The sequence below is a fragment of the Myotis myotis genome, unplaced genomic scaffold (genome assembly GCF_014108235.1).
Source record: "Myotis myotis isolate mMyoMyo1 unplaced genomic scaffold, mMyoMyo1.p scaffold_m19_p_1, whole genome shotgun sequence".
Taxonomy (NCBI): domain Eukaryota; kingdom Metazoa; phylum Chordata; class Mammalia; order Chiroptera; family Vespertilionidae; genus Myotis; species Myotis myotis.
In genome coordinates, this window is record NW_023416313.1 from 129,005,664 (window position 1) to 129,014,389 (window position 8,726).

The 8,726-nt window shown below is 40.6% G+C and overlaps 1 pseudogene; it reads right to left on the reverse strand.

Annotated features, from left to right (window-relative positions):
* Positions 1–3,980: 3,980 nt before the first annotated feature.
* On the reverse strand, positions 3,981–5,673 carry LOC118662126 (annotated as a pseudogene).
* Positions 5,674–8,726: the final 3,053 nt, after the last annotated feature.

An 8,726-nucleotide genomic window follows, 5' to 3' on the forward strand; every position in this document is an offset into this window, starting at 1 on the left:
TCTCATTCTGAGACATAGTATTGAAGACTCAAGTCATTTTTAGTTGCATCTCTGTATTTTTCAGCAATAAAATACACATTAAGTGCTTTTTGAAAAAGATTTAAAAAATATATTTTTATTGCTTTCAGAGAGGAAGGGAGAGGGAGAGAGAGAGAAAAGCATCAATGATGAGAGAATCATTGATTGGCTGCTCCTGCACGCCCCACATGGGGGATTGAGCCTGCAACCCCGGGCATATGCCCTTGACTGGAATCAAACCTGGGACCCTTCAGTCCACAGGCTGACACTCTATACAATAAGCCAAACCAGCTAGGGCCACACTAAATGCTTTTAAATCAAAGATCTCAAATGATGGTACCATATTATAAATGCACGATTGTTGTGTTTAAATCCTGTTGTAACAATGCATTTGAACTTGAACATGGATGCTAAAAAAGGATAATTTCTAACATGTTAACTTGGTGCTGAGACTCTTATGAGGAGGGATTTCAAACAGAAAGGAGTTGTTTCTTTTTTCCCCTTGGGAATGAGTGAAGGAAAGATTTCTCAGAGACTCCAGCCCATATATTATTGATGAAACAATTGACTTTATGTCAATTTAATGTTGCCTTTTCTTTTAACATAGTTGTACTATGTGTGCATTATAAGCTTTAGTGCAAATATTTCCAATTTTTATCTAACTTTGCTTTTGAATAAATCACAATACCAATTTATTACTTTACCACAAGAATAGAACAAGCGGGCCAGGTTTTCTTTCATGGATTAACTTTCTTTCTATAGAATAAAGTTATGTACGAAGTTGCAATTTTACATTTTAACAGATTTTAATACCATGGTTCTTCATGATTTGGGGTGTGGATATCTGATAAAAACCACGAGACCTCTCTCAGGCAAAATGTATATGTGTGCATATGTTCAAGGTTTTGCCTATTTTTAGAGTCCATGGGTCCCCTGGAGTTCATCCTAGACTTAGTGGTTTGGTGGGGGAAAAACAGAGCAGATTTTTTTATATCTATTCTGCTTGTACTGCAAATGGGAGATCTATGTGGTGTAAGTCCTATTTTTTTTCTTTAATTTTTCACTGTGAAATTTGCATGTGCAATACTAATTAAGATAGAATTTAATAGAACACTAAAAGAATATCAAGCCAGAAAACCTGCTTAGTTACACCTCTAGAACAAGAAGACAGAAAGTTATGTTTGTATCATTTGCACTAATAAATCTAGTCCCGGGCATTTGGTCATTTGGAGATGGGATTGTGTACTGGTTAGGCCCACAGCCTCTGTAATCAGGAGCCTGTGTTCACACCTCAGCTGCACAATGTCTTTGGTGTGTAATGTTGAACAAGTTAAATGAGAAACATAGCATGTATACCTCTAAGCCAGTGGTTCTCAACCTTCCTAATGCCGCGACCCTTTAATACAGTTCCTCATGTTGTGGTGACCCCCAATTTCATTGTTACAAATTGAATATAATTAAAGCATAGTGATTAATCACAAAAACAATATGTAATTATATATGTGTTTTCTGATGGTCTTAGGCGACCCCTGTGAAAGGGTCGTTCGACCCCCAGGTTGAGAACCGCTGCTCTAAGCAGTTTAGAACAGCACTAGCACTTTTTAAGAACTCAATAAACAGCAAAATACCTGCCAATATTATAATATTTAGAACAATTATTTTGATTTTGGGAAGCCTTTCTGATCTCTATTTTTGTACCAATTCAGTGAAATAGACTCATCTAGAAAGAGTTTCTTAGGCTTTTCTGTGTCATCCTGATTAAGCTCTCTTCCTACAGCACAATCCTTGGTAAACATGAGCTGGGGTGGGGCGGGATGGAGACAGAGGGTTCCAACATAGAGTCATGCTGTGGCAACTTCCTAGAACATGGGCAATGCTTCCCAAGCATGTAGCTTGAAACTGTGAAGCATTCTGCATTCCTTTTCCACAATTTGTAGTTTGAATTTGAGGTCAATAGATGTAGTCCTTGGTTTTGACTCTTTGGAGAACTTAAGACTACCAAACAAACAAAAGAGTTTGCAATAGCACCACCAAAGCTGTTAAAAGGAAGAGACTTCAGAACTCTAACTTTAATTTTAGAAATTATATATTTAGAAATAAATAACAATGTATTTTAGACAAATTAAATATAATTTTTAAAACTTTCCAGAGTGAAGCTTTGGAAGTGACAACATTCAGGCACTAATTTTGATAATGGATAGTATAAACAACATATGGTAGCATTTATGAAAATATATAATGATCAAATTAATTCATTAGACATTTGTATTTCTGTCATGTTCTTGCATAGGTGTTTCCTTATTCTGCAGGATCAATCGTTCTTTTGGTGACACACCATGTAGCAGATGGAAAACATTAACTACTATTTTCCATACTTGTCAAAAAAGTTTTGTAATCATTACTTTAATTACTTACACATATTCTATTAAGTCACAGAAAAGAAAATATTAATAATAAAGTGAGCCCTGGTCAGTTTGGCTCAGTGGATAAAGAAAGCATCGGCCTGCGGACTGCAGGGTCCCAGGTTCAATTCCGGTCAAGGGCCTGTACCTTGGTTGTGGGCACATCCCCAGACGGGGGTGTGCAGGAGGCAGCTAATCGATGTTTCTCTCTCATCGATGTTTCAAACTCTCTATCCCTCTCCCTTCTTCTCTGAAAAAAATCAATAAAATATATTTAAAAAAATAATAAAGTGAACCATTGGTGTTAAATGAAAAATAAGCTTTAAAATGAAAATAAATATGAATCAGATCTTGAGCTGAGTAACAATTTTAAATTAAAAGCCATCAATAATAATAAAAGAGTAATATGCTAATTAAACCGGCCATCCTTCCAGATGACTTTCCGTATGAAGCCGGGCCTGTGAGGGAAGCCTGGGTCCCGGGTGCCAGAGGGAAGCCAGTGATGGCAAGCGGGGGAAGGCCTGCTCTTGCAAGAATTTTGTGCATTGAGCCTCTAGTAGAGAAATAAAATGGTAGGGTTTTGATTTTGCTTTCTTAAATCTTCATGCAACAATTCTATATATTTTTAGCATCTAAAAAGCACAAGCTATATCTTATACTTCACAAGTCATCTCTGAGAGCTGGTAAAAATTTGTCAACACAAATTTGTTAATTAATCAATAAAGAATATTTTGAGGCTATTGGTCTGATTTTATCATTGGAACTAAGTCAGCCAAGACCTCCACTTAAAAAACAATCTTTATTGTTGAGAGTATTACAGATGTCCCCCCACTCTCTTTTTCTCCCCATTGTCTCCTACACCTAGATCCCGCCCTGTTCCAGGCCTTCACCACCCTAATGTCTGTGACCATGGGTAATGCAAATATGCACATAAATTCTTTGGTTAATCTCTTCTCTCTGAGATTTGTCAGTCTGTTCCATGTTTCCATGTCTCTGGTTCTATTTTATTAATCAGTTTATGTTATTCATTAGATTCCTTGCTCATTTATTCTGATTTTTAGATTCAATTGTTGATAGATATGTATTTTTTGCCATTTTATTGCTCAAAAATTTTTTCATAGAATAATGCTTTATTTAACAATCTTAAAATATGGTCTTTTGGCTTTAAGTCTTGAAAAATGAGTGGTAAATCAAAGATTTGTTTCCTGTTCTATGAGTATGTGTGGTTGTGTATATGCATCTATAGATGCTTTTGCTTGTTATAGTCATTTTAGCACCACATTATTTAATATCTAAAGTCTTATTATTCTAACAATGCTAAAATCTGAATTAAACATTCCCTGAGTCTAACAACCTCTTCTCCCAAACCTGCCTGCCCCCCTCCCTCCTCTAAGTCTGCTCCTCAGTCTCCATTAATGCTAGGTCTTCAGAGACAACCAGCATCCACATTGAGAAACTAGAAATGAATGTTAGACCTTAAGTCCCTGTGACTAATGTACCCTCTAGCTGAAGAGTTTCCCTGGGAGCTGTATAGATGTGAGAGGTCTTGGCAGTTACTCTTCAGAGTTGTGCACTTTGAATTGTAGATACCTCTTCTTGAAGCTCAGGTGTTATGATGTTGCTGTCTTCTGGAACCACAGAGGCATGAAGCTGGAGACCTTGGCTCTCAGGGAAGTCAGTCAATATAAGGTTATTGTTCTCTTCTTTGTCTTCCATCTTACTTGCCTTGTCAGATTCTGAGAAAAACTGAGGGATCATCAAGGTGAAGGAAGTACAAAGATCTAGGTTCAGATTGTCGGTGTTTTCCTTTTCTCTGTCCTCAGAAGTTCTTACTGGCTTCTGTGGTGGCTGTGGATCAAGAGAAACCTCAAATGTGGCCCTGGAACTAAGACTTGGAGTCCCAGCCTCCAAGGAGTCCCTAGGGCTGGTGGGTGAACCATGTTCAGAGGCTGTAGGACTGGAGGGTATGTTCCCTGAGGAGATCCTAGAACTGGGACTAGCTTTGGGTGGAGGAGGCCTAATAAAAGGGTGCTGAGGTCCTCTAGACAGGGGCTCTTTTTTTTGGTTGTTCAGACCCTTCACTTGAGGTTCGGGTTCAGAGGACAACTTCTGGGAGAGATGCAGGCTGTTCTGAAGGAATTAGGGCTCTGCCTGGGGATGGAGCTGGGGAACCAGGGAAAACTTCCTCCTGGAACTTGCCACCCTCAGTGGGGTGGGTAGTAGAGGGCTGGGCTTGGGTAAGGCCATTGCAGGCTGGTAGAGGCTCTTCCCTCAGAGGAGTTTGCTTCAGCCTCTTTGTCTATTTCCTTTTCTTTCAATGGCTCTTCTTTAATCTCAGAGTTATCTTCTTCCTGAGCTGGATCTGATGTTAGCTCTTCTTCACTTGCTGAGATGGAGTCCCTCTCATTTATCAAGGAAAGTGTAGAGGGACTGGTAGGTGAGGTAGGAGGGCTAGAGACTGTAGATGTTTGAACTGGGGAAGAGATGACTGAAGAGTGTCTGCTGCTGCTTGATAGTCCCTTCACCACAAAGACTTTGTTGGAATGTTGCTTCTCCAGTTTGCTCATCACTTCATAGAGATTGTGGTTCAGCTTGCTCATTTCCCTGCAGAAGACATCCTTCAAGTTGGAAATGTTTTGAAAGATGGTCACAGAACAGCCTATATGACTATTATAAAGAACAGGTAGCTCCTTTAGTAGCTCCTGGTTCAGATCTTCAAACACAAGCTGGGCCTTGTTGAACTCTTCATCTGCCTTGGCAATCTTGACCTCATCTTTCTTCTTGGCATTCTGCACCACCTCCAGGTGGTGTCAGGCACTGTCATAGTCCATGAGTTTCTGACCCCACTTGGTGATTCTTTCCTTAATCTCACCAAACTGGGCTACATAGTTTTCCACGATCCTCAAGTCCTGGTCAGCTAGTTTCTCTTCATAGTCTTCTCAAAGAGGATCATTATTTCCTACAATGGCCTTCAGCTCCTCAAGACCGTTCCACTCGCTACTATAGATCTCCTGCACTCTCTTTGAGCTTTCATGCATCACTTTGCACGAAGGAAGTTCTTCAGCTCCTTGTATAGTTTGAGGCCCTCTGCCTTTTGATGGTAAAAGTTGTTGGCTCATTGTTCAAACCATTCATCTTTGGTTTCCACAGTTTTCCCCAACTTCTACAGTACTTTCTCCAGGGCCCTGCTGAGCTTCTTCTGTACTTGCTTGGCAAAGAGGCCAGCAGCACCACCAGCCTTGCCCTAAGCCATCCTGTTGGTTCCCTGGGGGTAGCGGCCCTGACCGAGAGCCCTATGGTTTTTCTGGAAGCTCCTAGGAGGAAGTGTGGTTCCCAGCATGCCTCCTATTGTTCAGATTTTTATTTCTTCTTCTTCTTCTTATCCTTCTTCTTCTTCTTCTTCTTCTTCTTCTTCTTCTTCTTCTTCTTCTTCTTCTTCTTCTTCTTCTTCTTCTTCTTCTTCTTCTTCTCCTTCTTCTCCTTCTTCTCCTTCTTCTCCTTCTTCTCCTTCTTCTCCTCCTTCTTCTCCTTCTTCTCCTCCCTCTTCTTCTAGAAAACTCTTCAACATTTCATATAATACTGGTGTTTGGTGGTGATGAACTCCTTTAGCTTTTTCTTGTCTGTGAAGTTCTTTATCTATCTGACCTTCAATTCTAAGTGATAGCGCTGCTAGGTAGAGTAATCTTGGTTGTAAGTCCTTGCATTTCACCACTTTGAATATTTCTTGCCCCTCCCTTCTGACCTGCAAACTTTCTGTTCAGAAATAAGCTGACAATTGTATGGGCACTCCCTTGTAGGTAACTAACTGCTTTTCTCTTGCTGCTTTTAAGATTCTCTCTTTCTCTTTAACCTTTAATTATGATGTGTCTTGATGTGGTCCTCTTTGAGTAAGTCTATTTCTTTCACCAAGTAGGGGAAGTTTTCAGTCATTATTTCTTTAAATAGGTTTTTAATTTCTTGCTCCTTCTCTTAACCTTTTGGCACCCCCATGATGTGAATGTTGGTATGCTTGAAGTTGTACCAGAAGCTCCTTACACTATCTTCATATTTTTAAATTCTTTTTGCTTTTATGATTAGATGTTTTCCCCTTACTCATATTCCAATTTGCTAATTTGATTCTCAGCATTTTCCACTCTACTGTTGATTCCCTGTAAATTATTTTTAATTTCAGTTCATGAATCATTCATTTCTGACTGGTCCTTTTTCATGTCTTTAAGGTTCTCACTAAGTTCCTTGAAATTCCTTGACATTCTCACTAAGTTCCTTAAAGCTGATATTAAGTTCTTGAGCATCCTTGCAACCATTGTTTTGAACTCTCTATCTAGTAGTTTGCTTACATCCATTTCATTTAGTTCTTTTTCTGGAGAGTCCTTCTGTTCTTTCCTTTGTGACATGTTTCTTTGTCTCCACATTTTGGCTGCTTCCCTGTGTTTGTTTCAATGCATTAGGTAGAGCTGCTATGTCTCCTAGAATTGGTAGAGTGGCCCTGTGTAATAGGTGTCCTGCAGGGCCCAGTGGCTCTGCCTCCCCAGTCATTTGAGCTGGGCACTCTAAGTGTGCCCCTGTGTGATCTGTGTGTGCTGTCCTATTATAGTTGAGCCTTGATTGCTCTTGGCATCACTGGGAGGAATTGACCCCCCAGGCCAATTGGCTGTGAGGATCAGCTGTGACTACAGTGAAAGAGCTCCTGTACAGGAGACACCCCTATGGAGCAGGACTTGCTTTAGTGGGGCTTTGGTGCTCACCAAGTCTGTCCCACGAGTGTGTTGCTCATGAATGTGATAGATATTGTAGTCTGAAGCTATCCACCAGGTGCACTGTCTCTGGGGCTTCCTGGGAGATGCAAAGTCAGCCACTGCTTATGCCCTGCTTGGGGCCACCTGTTATGAGCTACAGAGTGATTTTCAGATGGCTTCTAATTCTGTTGGGCTTGGAGGTGTGCAAGAGAGGCCAAACTGTGAACCTTGGCAAGCTATTACTAGTGCCAGATCTAGGGCCACTTATTGAGAGGTATGGGGCATGCTGAAGACACCTTCTACTTATTTTTGAGAGATTTTAGAAAAATCTGAAGGCTGAGCCAGGACAGGCCATTCATATGGAAAACCCACTGCAAACAGCTTGTGTGGGGCTGCAAATTGGGTGGGGTGGGATCTCAGGGAATCACCAGGGGAAACAGTGTACGCCAGGTTGATGGAGACTCAAATATGGCACCTGTCAGTCAGCTATGCGTGTGTGTGTGTGTGTGTGTGTGTGTGTGTGTGTGTGGAGTCTCAGCATAGGAACAATGATCTCTGCCACCACTTTTGTTTAGGAGAAACCTGACCCTAGTTCTTTCCCTGATATCAGACAATTTAGTTCCTTCCTATATGTCCCTGGATCCTTTTAAGCTGTTGCCCAGAACTGAAGATCAGTGGGAGTGAGTTCAAATAAGTCAACACATGGGCCCTTTAAGAGGAACTGCCTGGGTCTCCAGTTGCCTCCATGTCACTCAGCCACAATCCCCACTGGTTTTTATTTTTTTATTATTATTTTTAATATACTTTCCTTGCTATTTTTATTTATTTTTTATATTTATTAATTAAATAAGGTATTACATATGTCCACTGGTTTTTACAGCCCTGTCACTGGAACCCTGGACTGACAGTTCTGGTGTGGGGCTGTGACTTCTCGCTCCTCAGCCAATGTATCCCTCCCAATTAAAAACATGCCACATGTGGATTTCAGACAAGCCATTCCACACCTCCAACCCTCCTATCAGCCTCAATATGGTTTCTTCTTTAATTATCTAGTTGTAGGGCTTTGATTCAGCCAGATTTCAGGTGGTTATGAATGATAGTTCTTCTCTATTTTATTTGTAATTTTGATGTGGTTGTGGAAGAATATGAGTACCACATTTACCTACACCATTATCTTGGTTCCTCCACCCATCTGGAGACCTGCACTTTTTTTTTTTTAATCCTCACCTGAGGAGATTTTTTTCCATTGATTTTTTTAGAGAGAGTGAAGGGATGGAGAGGAAGGGGAAGAGAGAGAAGAACATTGATGTGAGAGAGAAACATCAATATGAGAGAGACACATCAATTAGTTGCCTCCCACATGACTCCCATCAGGGGCTGGGATGAACCTACAACCGAGGTACATGCCCTTGGCCAGGAATCGAATCTAAGATCCTTCTGTCTGAGGGAAGACATTCTAACCTGCTGAGCCAAACTGGCTTGGGCCCAAGACCTGCACTTTTGACAGTTATGTCCAATATGAAATAATCTTTGTCATATGTTCAGGACTTTAACAAATTTAGGAATTACT